Genomic DNA, 14,681 nt, shown 5'->3' with positions numbered 1-14,681 from the left:
GTGTGTGTCTGTGGTGGGTTAACCCTGGCTGGATGCCAGGTGCCCACCAAAGCCATTCTATCACTCCCCCTCCTCAGCTGGACAGGGGAGAGAAAATATAACAAGGGCTCGTGGGTTGAGATAAGGACAGGAGAGATCACTCAACCAATTACCGTCACGGGCAAAACAGACTCAGCTTGGGGAAAATTAATTTATTGCCAATCAACCAACCAGAGTAGGGTAATGAGAAATAAAACCAAATCTCAGAACACCTTCCCTCCACCCCTCCCTTCTTCCTGGGCACAGCTTCACTCCTGGATTCTCTACCAACCCTCTCCAGTGGCGCAGGGGGATGGGGAATGGGGGTTACGATCAGTTCATCACACGTTGTCTCTGCCACTTCATCTTCAGGGGCAGGACTCATCACACTCTTCCCCTGGTCCAGCACGGGGTCCCTCCCACAGGAGACAGTTCTCCATGAACTTCTCCAGTGTGAGTCCTTCCCACGGGCTGCAGTTCTTCATGAACTGCTCCAGCATGGGTCCTTTCCACGGGGTACAGTCCTTCAGGAGCACACTGCTCCAGCATGGGTCCCCCACAGGGTCACAAGTCCTGCCAGAAAACCTGCTCCAATGTGGGCTCCTCTCTCCACAGGGTCCGCAGGTCCTGCCAAGAGCCTGCTCCAGCACAGGCTTCCATGGGGTCACAGTCTCCTTCAGGCACCCACCTGCTCTGGCTTGGGGTCCTCCATGGGCTGCAGGTGGATATCTGCTCCACCGTGGACCTCCATGGGCTGCAGGGGGACAGCCTGCCTCACCATGGTCTTCCCCAAGGGCTGCAGGGGAATCTCTGCTCCAGCACCTGGAGCACCTCCTCCCCCTCCTTCTTCACTGACCTTGGTGTCTGCAGGGTTGTTTCTCTTACATATTCTCACTCCTCTCTCTGGCTGCCACTCCAGCTGGGTCCGCTGCAACTTTTTTTCCTTCTTAAAAATGTTATCACAGAGGTGCTACCACTATCACTGATTGGCTCGGCCTTGGCCAGCAGCAGGTCCGTCTTAGAGCTGGCTGGTATTGGCTCTGTTGGACACAGGGGAAGCTTCTAGCAGCTTCTCACAGAAGCCACCCCTGTAACCCCCCTGCTACCAAAACCTTGCCACACAAACCCAATACAGCGACTTTTGCTTTACCTATTAAACTGTCTATCTCAACCCATGAGTTTTCTCACTTTTACTGTTCCAATTCTCTCCCCCATCCTGACATGGGGGAAGTGAATGACCAGCTGTGTGGTGCTTAGTTGCCAGCTGGGGTTAAACCACAACACCTAGTTTTTGGTTTTTGACCAACAAATACTGAATCTTCTGAATTTGTGTAACCATAGCAACCTACTTCAAGCACCAAAATGCTGGCTACAAAATGAATCCCTGGTTATCTAAGCAATGAGGAAATTAAATAACCTAGATAAACCTCAAAACAGGTATCAGTGTCTTTATAAACAAGACTGATTAAAACTAAAATGAAAGCATAACAAAGAAAAGCAAAGCCAGGGGAACAGCTGACTGCAGAGTACGTATCTAAGGCTGGCAAGTCCCTGCTGCCCAGCACAGTACTATTAGACATACCAGCTGAGATATACAAGCAAATATACATTGCCAGGGACCTGAGAAAGCTTGCACAGAACTGTAACACATTTGCATCTTGTTCTCTAGCACTACTGCTTCCATTATGAATACATACAGAGCCGGTCATATTAATACATGCACAGTGCTCAGTACCTGGAGCACAATTAATCCAGAACGTGGATTATCTTCTTGGAGACAACTGAAAGTTGCCTATCAAATTTACAATGAACATATTATATTTTAAGCTTATTGAAAAAATACATTTTACTGTAATAAGATGAAATTTGTGAGTTATAATGATTCTTGGGCTTCTAGATCTCTGGAAAGGAACAGCTTACCTGTATGATTAACACATTTTGATTCATTTGAGTTCTGCAGTAGAGAAACACTCCAATGATAATAATGTATTTTCCCAATAGTTGAATAACACACTTCAGTTTAGGCTTCTTTCAAGTTTATGTGTATATCTTCAAAGAAGAATTATCTCTGATAGTTTAATGCTTCCACACATTGAGGTTTTTCTTATTGCTCCAGGACACCATATCCATAATCAAGTGCAAACTTTGCTGACTAAACTGACATTGTAGATATATTGCATATGAGCAGCCTCTTGGCTCCATAGAGTTTAGAACTTCTGCATGGAAAGTAGTGGAATGAGCAAGAGACAGTAAATACATCTTAAACTGTAATACCTGGATTGATGCTGCACTACCAGACCTGGTGTGTGCTGTTAACTCACCAATTATCTCTGAAGATTAGCAGTCATTAGTTAAGTCACCATAACTGAACTATATTCAACTACAGGTCTGAGCCCTAATCTGCATGCTTTAATAGATTATCACACTTTTCCATAGAGTATGGCACAGAAAAGAAACAAAAGGATGTTGTAATTACTGTATAACTGAAAAATAAAATAGTTGTTCCAATATTTTTTCCCCCCATGCAAAGATCATTCATACTTTTTTGGGTTTTTGGTTGTTTTTTTGGGTTTTTTTTTTTTCCCCATCATGGTTTACTGCTTGAGAAGGCTCTCTAAGCAGAGATTTCAGCGTGCTGAATTGCTGAGTAGTACTCCCATCAAGAACTAGGAAAATAGGCACAGTGAGGGCATCAAGCTCCACAAGACTATTACCATCATGAGATGCAAAAAAATTTTCTCTTACTGTAGTATGCACACGCTACTTAGAGCATGAGAAACCATCTTCAAAAGACAGAAGCACGCCAAAAGGTTTTTTGAGAACAATTGATCTTGTTGCTGTATAAGCATCAGTTTTAAAGTTTGTAATGTCAGCTTTGCCACATGTCCAGTCAGACTGGCTCTTGAATGCCAGTACAAGACAGTAATTAATATACTTTACAGCCCCTGTATATTTAGTAATGTTACATTTTATTATACAGTGAAGCTAGTGTCTTAAACTACAATAAACTGATATATATGTAGATTAGTACATATTTTTTAAAAAGTTAAATGCATTGCTGAAAGAAATCAGATGTTCAAAAACAAAAATCAAGTGTCAAGAAAAATAACCATATTCCTCACACTTATAAAGAAAATGAGAACTTAACTAATATTTAAGTACTTTAAATATACCTAGTAAGAGCAAATATACCTAAAATATTATTTGGGGAAAAAAATATTCTTTACATATAGAATACCTTAAAATTAAATCATTTGCATAATAAGTGGAAAAATGCTACTAAGTACCAGTAAGTGCATGGTTTTCTCACTCATTTCTGTTATGTCCTCTTCCAGGAATTTCGGAATGGTGGAAAAGATGGAACTTTGGTTTTGAGTGTATTTTAAAAGACTACCTTTTAAAGACAACAGTGATCATAAACACAGATGTCTCCCTTTAGACTAAAAGAAACAACAATAATACAAAACATATTATTTGTCTACAGCAAGATCAAACCAGATAGATACTTTCTAAACAAAACAAGGAAACTGGTCCCTTCTGTAAAAAGCTTCAGTTTAAAAGTCCCAGACAGAAAGGGAGAACAGGTCAGCAGGCACCTGTTGCACAGAAACAATCAATTGACCATGCTTTGGGAATGCAGAATTTTCTCAGCACCAGACAACTTTATTTTGCTTCATGCTGAAAGAATCTGCTTGCTTGATCCCTCAAATGATCCTACAAGTTTGCCAGTATGTAGGACTTCATTGCACTCTTCTAGTAACATATCTCTTTAAATCCTCAAATCCTTGCCCACTCTTCTAGATTATGCATGAATACCATCATATCTCACTTCTCCAAAAATCCAAAATACAAACTAAATGGGAAGAGAAGGGGTATTCCATCAGCAAACACAAAACTTCTGAACTTAGTGTGGTTGGCAACAGTTGCAGGACCTCTTCCTTCAAAGGTTTCCCTTCTCCAAGACTTAGCTCAATTTAGAAGTGACAGAAAAATAAATGAAAAAGCTTTTAGCAAGCCTGAATCGACAACCTCAATTGAGGACCTAGTGGACACATGCACACAGCACCATTGGGACTGCTGCTGACTGCTCTAAAACAGTAGTGGCCTAAGATAGAGGGGTTTTACAGAATCCTTTCTGCATCATTCTGAAAGGATGAGTTGGTCAGAGTAGCACACCTGTCAGTGCTCTGAACCAACTCTATAGATATAGAAATCCCAATTTCTTTTACAGTTCCAGAAAGAATATATAGTGACAGTTTAGACTGTCCCCTTTACTACATTTTACTGAAATGTCACCCAAAGGAATAAAATTTCAGAGAAAACTGTGTATTCATTGTTTTCCAGATCAACACTATTCTCAAAACAACTTTATAATTCAAAGGAATTCATAAAAATTTCACAGTAAACTGAGGTACTTGGTTTTAAAATTGTGCATTTTTTTATACACATGGAGTTTTTTTTACTTAAAGCCTACAGAAAAATTCATAACCCTACCTTGGAGTTCATCAAATTCTGATGGATATTTTCAAGCCATTGGGTTGAATCAAGCAAAAGAGATCTTATAAATCCAGATGGTGAAAGGCTGTTAGGAAATCTAAGCACTGTTATCATGTATCCATCAGAGACAATGAGGTAGGGTAATCTTGAATGTGAAGCAACAAAGAACCTCTGTCTCATAAGGTCACTTTCAGAAGCTGAAGAACCAAGAGACTGACTAGCGTCTTGACAGAGAGAGTGCTGCTGTCTAAAATAAAGATACATCAAAAAACTAAAAAGCAACTATCATATGTAATAATCATGAATGGAATAGAGAAGAAATAACTTATGAACATTTAATATCACTCACACTACTGTCCCAATAGGTCCATTCAGAATTTTAAGGAAGTGTCTAAATTTTTACAGGATGAGCACGCTGAATAACACTATTTCTGCTTGCAAGATGCCAGTATTTTGCTGCAGTTGCAACTGTCTGAGTTTAAAGAAAAATAAAACCAGCTTTCAGTATTTTCTTATTATTTCATTAATAAGTATTATTCAGGTTAGGATAATTAAAAAAAAAAAAAACCACAACCCAACAAAAAACAAAAAGACACCCCAAAAACCAACAACACAAAACCAAAACATGCACAACAACAGCAGAAACATCAATTACTGACTCAAACTTGGATGGGACCATGCTATTCTTGCTACTACAGCCTTTAAAGGCTACTTGAAACAGTTACAAAATTCAGTGTGTTTAAAAACAAAATTTGAGTTGCCTAAAAAGAAAATGTAAAGAAAACGTCAATGTTTTTGTATCAAAATGTCATTATTGTAAAAACCAATTTCTATTAGCAAGTTATGCATTACATTTGACATACTGGAAACATTATTATATATGAAAGTGACATTGCACTTCAATATTTATCACTATTTAGAGTATTTATTAATTTCTATACCTATTTTTACATTTGAAAAATAATTAAAGATTATTATATAATCAATATAGAATTCAATATTGTTTTTAACACAACTTTTTTTAAAACCCTCGAAATAATGTAAGATCAATCTTCCCCAGTCTTGTTGGTGAACAACAACTGGAGCTTTGAAGGACTGTATCATCCCATCCTGGTACACTAAATAAGCTGGTCCATATTCCTTGTCATCATTAGCACTAAAAACTACATCAAGATTTGGACTGAGATTTGGCCTCTGAATTGTTAGGAGGAATAACATTATGAAGTGGGAACATAACCTCCTCTACATCTTAGGCTGAGGCCTGATTGAGAATCATCCAGATACAGTGCAATAACTGAATTTCTTTATTATTGTATTTCTTGGAAATTAGAAATAAGAGAGGAGCTGACATTGATTTAACTGAAGGGCAGCATTCAAAAAAATTACAAGTTGTGGCACAATTTCTTAGCTATAGATATCAATGTGAATATAATCACATGTATCAATATGAATGCTGAAAAATCACTCCTAAAAATGTGTTGTTAAATCCTTGTTACCAGACTTCATTCAAACTGAACTATTAGCTTAAGTGACATATCATTCATACCTTTGGATCATTTTGATTAACAGCTACTGCTGTAAAAGTCCATCTCTTGCAAATGCACATAGCAAAGCTCCTCTTGACTTTACAGACACACCGAGGAACCAAATTAACAAGAGAACAAGTCTGCTGCACCCAGTGGATCTGGTATGGCAAAGAACCAAATACCAAAAAAGACAACAAAACCAAGAGGTTACTCAGATATGCTGAATGGGATGATTCGTACATAGTAAAAAAAAAAAAACCATGCAAGACAAAGATGCACAAAGCATGTACAATTAAAAAAAATAAATCAAATTTTCTTCAAAAACCTTACAAATGAAAAACATTTTGTATTTACATGAGTTTAAAAATTATGTCTGAACAATAAGAATTATTTTTATGGGATAGGAATTTGGGCTATATGTATAGAACATGCAAATAAATATAGATGCATGCCATATAATTAAGGCACTTGCATTCTAGCTAGCAACAGCTTCCTCAGACAGTGTAACATCATCCAATACAGGAATACTCAGAATTCAAAAATGAAAATCAATGGTATGGTGCTCTAAACAAAGAAGTTGTGGATACCCCATCACTGGAAGTGTTCAAGGTCACACTGGACAAGGCTTCAAGCAACCTGATCATGAAAGTGAAAGATGTCCCTGCCCACAGCAGAGGGGTTGGACTAGATGATCTTTAAAGGTCCCTTCTAACCCAAACCATTCTATGGTTCTATGATTCTAAAAAGATTCAAAACATGATAGAAAACACAAGAGAGATTCTGTTTGGAAGCATGCCACCTGACAGACAAAAAAAAAAAGCATTAAGATGATAAAATGAAGTAAATAATAGTAAGTAATGAAACTGAGCAATAGCTGGCATAAAAAAAATTAGTAACATGGCTGAGAAATGTAGTTACAATTTCAGGCTGCAAGTACTACAGTGTATATATATACACACTTTGTGGTGGGTTGACCTTGGCTGGCCGCCAGGTACCCACCAAGCCCTTCTATCACTCCTTCTCCTCATCTGGACAGGGGGAGAAAAATATGATGAAAGGCTCACGGGTCGAGATAAGGACAGAGAGATCACTCAGCAATTACCATCACAGGCAAAATGAACTTGACTCGGGGAAATTAATTTAACTTATTGCCAATCAAAAGTCAGAGCAGGATAATGAGAAATAAAAACCAAATCTTAAAAACACCTTCCCCCCACCCCTCCCTTCTTCCTGGGCTCAACTTCACTCCTAATTTCTCTACCTCCTCCCCCCCAAGCAGCACAGGGGGACAGGGAATGGGGCTTGTGGTCAGTTCATCACACGTTGTCTCTGCTGCTCCTTCTTCCTCACACTCTTCCCCTGCTCCAGCGTAGGGTCCCTCCCACGGGAAACAGCCCTTCAGGAACAGACTGCTCCAGCATAGGTCCTTTCCACAGGGTCACAAGCCCTGCCAGAAAACCTGCTCCAATGTGGGCTCCTCTCTCCACAGGGTCCGCAGGTCCTGCCAGGAGCCTGCTCCAGCACAGGCTTCCATGGGGTCACAGTCTCCTTCAGGCACCCACCTGCTCTGGCGTGGGGTCCTCCATGGGCTGCAGGTGGATATCTGCTCCACCGTGGACCTCCATGGGCTGCAGGGGGACAGCCTGCCTCACCATGGTCTTCCCCACGGGCTGCAGGGGAATCTCTGCTCCAGCACCTGGAGCACCTCCTCCCCCTCCTTCTTCACTGACCTTGGTGTCTGCAGAGTTGTTTCTCACATATTCTCCTCTCTTCCGGCTGCTGTTGCACAGCAGTTTTTTTCCCCCCTTCTTAAATATGTTATCACAGAGGTGTTACCACCATCACTGATTGGCTCTGCTTTGGCCAGTGGTGGGTCCGTCTTGGAGCCGGCTGGCACTGGCTCTATCGGACATCTTCTCACAGAAGCCACTCACTACCAAAACCTTGCCACACAAACTCAATACACACTTCTACACTGGGAATCTTATGCTCCATCTCATTTTTTGTATTACCAGAAAGGCATTACCACGCTACTGACAAACTGAGTGAAGAGTGATGCTGCTTAGTAGGGCAAGGACGACATCATTACTAAGTTAATATCAAAAGGGCATCATTTAACAAAGGCAGTTGTACCATTTTAAATGTAGGGCATAATTTTAGCAAGTTATACCTGCAGAGGACATATGGATTTAAACTCACACATACATGTATCTCACAGAGGAAGAGGAATGGACTATACATACACTCAGGATCATTACTCAGTTGCACTTTTAAGTGGTTGTATCAGTATAACTATTTCACTACATGGTCCCAGCCCAGATAAAGAAACATATGTGTGCGTATACACACGCACACACACTCTTACATAGTCCAGGCATCAAGAGATGAAAAGGGGAACAGAAAGCAAAATATACAAATATGGATAATAAAGAGAAAGATATTTAGGGTATTCATAGCTGCACAGTATGCACTAGTAATATAAGAAAAACAAGAAAAGAAAAATTCTAGCACTATGCAAAAAACTTCCTGACACTAACACAAATGTGTGTGCAGGCACATGTATGTATGCATAGCCACCCACATACAGTGATAAATACACTCAATTTTATTTAGGTGTAAGTTAATAATGAAGTATGGAAGACATACATAAATGCCATTGCATTAACCACATTAAATACTTGAAAACAACTATCTTATCCATATATGCATATATTGTGTGGCATGCTATGAACGTACACATGCAAACATAAGCAGGTGCTTGTAACTATAAGCTAATTGGATGTTAATGTAAGTGTTCAGTTGCAGCTCTGAATCCCCACTCTAAAGCACTTATAAAAATCTTCCTCTTAAGCTAATGTAACTTCAAATATCTTTGAACTTGCCTAACATATTTAAAGCCATTTTCATGCCATCGAAGAATCAAAAATGTGAGCACCAAACATTCTCCAGAGTAAAACACAAAAGAGCACAAACAGAAATCATCCAGTATCTGTGGGAGAAAAAAACCCACCAAACAAAACAAAAACGAAACAACCCTTCCCCCCTCCCCAACCTGGTTACACACAATTTCCTTTTTAATTATTTATATATTTAGATAATAGCTATTACAATTGAGATTAAATAACATAATGTCATTCAGAAATATAAAGACTGGCAAGAATATTACTGGGCCAGACGAACTTTTTTTTTTTCAGTAAAAGGCAACATGACTGATTCATCAGGCAGAATTTGCATCCAACGCCCAGAAGAAGAATTTTTATAGGAGGATGTATATTCATGTTCTGTGGTCTCCCACAAAAAGATTTAAAAAATTAAAATTAAAAAAAATAAAGTATGGACTGTATTTAAAAATTATACAGGAGATTACTAAATGCAAAAAAAGTACCATTCAAGTGACAAAAACGATTTGTCAAAGCTTAACTAGCACACAAATTATACAAATGTAAACCAATGTGAGAATATAGCTTTTACTTGAGCAATAACATTTAACAAAAGGAAAAACACTTTCACTGTATTCTATTTCTCAAAAGACTAATTGAAAAAACCCTACCTTGTGCTGCTGCAACTACTTTCCTAGACTCTTCGATTGCTGGCGCAATTTTCAAGCAGTCCTGATCTTTATTCCAAAGAAATATCTCTCCTGTTGTAAGTATTCCTGACAACCAAACACCTGTGTTCATCAGGGGAGAGACATTTTGAAGGATACTATTGAGAAGTACTTAAAATTACTTCCCTTCCATCTCAGCCACAGTTCTAAAGCTGACAGCGAACTGGCAGATCCTTTAGATATTCTATCTTTCTAAACTGTTACAACTACAAATACAATAACATGAGTTTGTAATATATAGACTAGACTATTTCAGTTGGAAGGGACCTACAACGATCATCTAGTCCAACTGCCTGAGCAACTCAGGGCTGACCAAAAGTTAAAGCGTGTTGTTAAGGGCATTGTCCAAATGCCTCTTAAACACTGACAGGCTTGGGGCATCAACCACCTCTCTAGGAAGCCTGTTCCAGTGCTTGACTGCCTGCTCGGTAAAGAAATGTTTCCTAATGTCAAGTCTGAACCTCCCCGATGCAGCTTTGAACCATTCCCATCTGTCCTGTCACTGGATACCAGGGAGAAGAGATCAGCACCTCCTCTCCACTTCCCCTCCTCAGGGAGCTGTAGAGAGCAATGAGGTCACCCCTCAGCCTCCTTTTCTCCAAACTAGACAAACCCTGAGTCCTCAGCCACTCCTCATAGGACATTCCTTCCAGCCCTTTCACCAGCTTTGTTGCCCTCCTCTGGTCACATTCAAGGACCTGAACATCCTTCTTAAATTGTGGGGCCCAGAACTGCACACAGTACTCAAGGTGAGGCACTTAACCATTTCTTGATGTTGTTAAAACAACTACATTTTTCAACAGTGATTGCAGTCAAGGGGTTTTCTTCTTTGTCTTCCCTGATGCCAGGTTAATTTCGTTTATATATGCTTATCATCTAGAAGAAAAATAGCCTCTTTTTCCTATTGAAAGAAAAAAAAGAGTATTTCATTTTTAAAATATTATTTTCTATTTAAGCCTGCAAAATAATGCAGACAGAAATAAAAAACATTAGGGAAAAATAATTTAAAAAAAAAAAAGATATGTTACAGCTGCAATTACCACATGTCGCGGGGGGAATTTAAAAATGAGAGAGAGGTTCAGATCGCTTAAAGAATCACCTCCAATTGTATTAGCAATAGAAAAATGATTTAATAGAAATTTGTATAAAAGTGCAACTTCACAGAATTCGTTGGCAAGGTTCACTCTATTACTTAGTACATGGATAAAATGCGCACAGGAAAATTAAATCAGAACCAAACTAAACTTATGTATATAGGGACCAAAAACACAATAGGGTAAAAGGAAATGTGGAAAAGGGTCATTGAGTCACAAGGTTCAGAGAAGACCCCCTTGCTTTCTAAACTCCTGTCGGAGTCTAGGTGCGGCTGGATCAACTCCTAGTCCCAGACTTGGTCAATGGTTTATATCTAAAGGGATTATGAGTATAATAGTAGCCTAAAATTCATTCACAGTTGAATAAAAATCACAACAGTAATTTAAGTATAAATTTGAAAGTAATAACTTATATTATATCTTATAATGTACTTGCTATAACTTACTTGCTATAGACTATTCAGGTTAGTACACATGCATGCATAAAGACACTAAGAGAAATACATAAAAGAGAGAGGAAAAGAGGTATACCTGTTAAAAATTCCCCTCGAGGTCAGTGAAAATATTCACGTCGAATGCTTCAGCATTTGTCTCAACGGGCGAAGGGTCAAGCCTCAAGGAGCGAAGAGAATCAGCCCAGGTCATGTCGGCTTTTGGCGACAGACCTCCAATTTTCACAAACTGGAATGTTTGCGAGCTCTGATGAGAGGCGTCCCACTCAGAGGGAGATGTGGTCGCAGCCTGCTGCAGTCCAGGAGAGCTCAAAGGGCCTCACTTAGTACTGCTGTTTATAGGTTCAGGAGATGATTGACTTTCATCATCAACAAATTTCTAGAATACCAGCTGCACTGGAAAATTCCAAGACTGTTGGAGAATAACTCAAAACATAGATATGAGATGCTCCAAGATTGTCAAGGGAGGATTGTAATGTCTCAAGGTTGTTATGAGAAAGAACTGGCTGCAGGTTGTTATGAGAACTGGCTATCTCTACTCCCATTCCCCTGCCTCCGCCAGGCAGCAGGAGTCCTTGAGATGCACAGCATATCTCCCTGTCTTAGCTGTGTAAGAGTTCCTGGCACAGTCAAGGGTCGCTTAACTGCCCGACTCATTACACTTATGCTAAGGCCTAGCAAGCCTTCCTGAGTTCGTAAATTAGCCTGGAGAGGGGGAAAGAAATGCACCACCACACCACATTAACTTCATTCTTTGGCATATTTGCTTTACAGTACATCATCATATCTAGCATCAACCTACACTGATGACAAATTTGGTTTACGGGTTTCAAGCTATTAAACTAAATTTACAATCATTATTAAAAAGTTCGTTGAAGTACCTCAACTGAACTACTTGCCAACAAATGCAAGATTAGACACTAGTTATCTCGTCTTGTAGTGTTTAATTCAATGAGATTTTTGCCAGTGATTTCAACAGAAGGAGGAACAGGCCTTAAATAGTTACCTACTTAAACTCAAATCATACATTAGAAGAGAAGAAAAAAAAAAATTAGTCTCATTTTATCAAAAAAGCTTAAGAAAGCATGTCTTTCAACAGATGCAGCAGGGAATAGGAAAAAAATATTTTTGTTCACGATTTCCAATAATGTACTGTAAAAAACAAAAAAAAAAGTTATGAAAAACTAGAACCATTAAAATAAGAATATCATGTAAGGGACACGTTTTTTGAAAAAAAACCAAAACAAAACAAAAAAAGACCCCCCAAAACCCACAAAAAAACCCAACCCACAACAAACCAAAACATAAAAACCCCAAACCCACCAAACCAAAAAACAACCAACCAACAAAAAAAAAAAATACCCAAACCACACCAAAACCAACCACCACCACCACAAAACCCTCCCCATTGTTTATCTGAGAAATTTGAATCTCTGGCCTCAAGTCAAAAAGATAGAAAAAGCAGCCATTTATTTCAATAACTTTCAAATCACCTCCTGACACTTTTTTTTTTACACCCCCCACATAAATAGAAATGCAAAGTGTTATATAACCAAAAAAACCCCAATTCTTTGTAGAGTTTTATTTAAATAAAAGTTCATTACACTTATCTGTCCAATCCAAGAGATGCAAGGCCATAGTTTTCTTTGCTTGATATGTGTAGAGATGAGAACATCTAGCTTAATCTCCATTATTATTAAACCTCTAGATAACCATTATAAAGAAAACCAAATAGTGGCTTTTTCACATACCCATAGAGAATTTGAAGAGAAAAAAAAGAGAAAAAAAATTTATTATTTGGGGGGTAGAGGATGGGAACCGGGACACAAACTCTTAACTATAGCAGCTCCCTGTTAAACACAAACAGAACTGATGCTTACCTGTATTTCCAAACTAAACCAGCTATTTTCATTCACGTAGCGCACAGGCTATTTGCAGTTCAGCTGTACAGATTACATACTTGTTCCAGAAGAAGTTGAGAGAAAGGAGCCACAAGACAAAGTACCTTGCTAGAAGCTCTCATAAGAATGTAGAAAGCGAGGAAAACGTACTATAGTCTCCTAAGCGCAAGAGATCAGAAACTCAAGCAAAACACCAGCTGGGCTCCTTGGGCATAGAGGGCCGGCTACGTTTCAGACCCGAGGCCACGCAGAGGGAGAGGGCAAGAGGAGGGCATCCCAGTCTCGGAGCCACCTCAGGCCGCGGGGTGACAGAACACGGTACACCCCACAACCGAAGGGTACCAGTGACGGTCGTTAGGCTACTGCCTCACATTTCGGGGATTTATTCGGAGGGCAGCACAGCCCCTAAAACAAGGCAGAGCGCGGGTAAGCCGCTTCCCCCTGAGCAGGGGGGGACGGGACACACGGACGGGACAGACTTCCACTCCTCCAGGCGCCATCCACGAGAATCCCACCACTACTTTTACCCGAGTCAGGGCGGAGACGGTCCCTCAGGACATAGACAAAGAGAGATCGTGCGTGCCCAAATCACTACTCACCGCAACCGGCAGAGCCGGAGCACTGATGGGCCGCCACAACACCCGGGAACGGGAACCCGAGCCCCAACCCCAGCACCGCCTGGACCGCACTCACTCTGTCACTACACAAACCACTACCTGCTGCTGAGTCAACGGCCAGAGACGGGGCACGGGTAGCGCAGTGCGCAGGCGCGAGCCCCGCCCGACGGATTGCCACCGCCCCGGCCATAAACCCAGCCCTCATCCCGGCAGCCGCCTTCAGGTCATCTCCCTGACTAGAGCTCTCGTCATCGCAAGAGTGGATCTCCGTTTGTCTCCCTGAGTCCCCTGGCCGTCTCAGAGTACGGTTTCCCTCTGCCCCTTCGCTTCTGAACCTGCCGGCTTTGGCAGGAGACCATGGAGACCTGATTAGCACCTCTCCCCAAGGGGGAAAGCCGGGCATTACGTACCACATACAGCGACAGCTCAGGGCACCCTGCTGAGGTTGCCATAAGGGAAAATTTGTATCATCATCAGTATTTGGGGATCGGGGGATGAGTGACAGTAGGAGACACAGCTGTGATAAATGATTTAGTCCCAAACAGGATTTTAATTAAAGTTTACAATTTATTAAATGAATAAAGGCAAGCAAACAGCGCTGGGCATGCCAGGAGCCTCTGCTCTACCAAGACGTGCACTGTGAAAAACAACACAGCTTCTTTTATAGTCTAGCATTAGTTACATATAATAGGCGTGTTCTCCCTAAAAAACTTTCCACCTCCTGGCTGCGCAGGTGCAGTAGTTCCTTTTGTATCTTTTCAAACTCTCCCCAGCAACCGAGGGGTCCTCCAGGCTATGCATCTCCGACTAGGCTCCCCACTGCCCAGACACAACAGCAGACATCTTGTGTAACAGCCGACACCCTGCACAACACCAGCTGTGGCTACTGTGATAATAGATAACCGTTTGTTAATCAAATCTTGCTCATGTTAGTAAAAAAAAAAAAACAAAAAAAACCAGATGTCGGCC

General features: G+C 40.5%; 1 long non-coding RNA gene and 1 pseudogene across 1 annotated transcript; both read right to left on the bottom strand.

Moving 5' to 3' along the window:
* LOC128136024 (ciliogenesis and planar polarity effector 1-like) overlaps positions 1–9,344 on the bottom strand; it is a 42,052-nt pseudogene extending 32,708 nt beyond the window's left edge.
* A 1,928-nt stretch (positions 9,345–11,272) lies between these two features.
* LOC128136263 (uncharacterized) lies at positions 11,273–13,834 on the bottom strand. The gene is made up of 2 exons (XR_008233306.1): positions 13,075–13,834; positions 11,273–12,346 (listed from the first exon to the last, which is right to left on the bottom strand). It is a non-coding gene; the product is annotated as an uncharacterized LOC128136263 (long non-coding RNA).
* Between the last annotated feature and the right edge of the window lie 847 nt (positions 13,835–14,681).

Source organism: Harpia harpyja, chromosome W (assembly GCF_026419915.1).
Source record: "Harpia harpyja isolate bHarHar1 chromosome W, bHarHar1 primary haplotype, whole genome shotgun sequence".
NCBI lineage: Eukaryota > Metazoa > Chordata > Aves > Accipitriformes > Accipitridae > Harpia > Harpia harpyja.
Note: the sequence above shows the minus strand (reverse complement) of the source record. Positions and strands in the feature narration are given on the sequence as shown.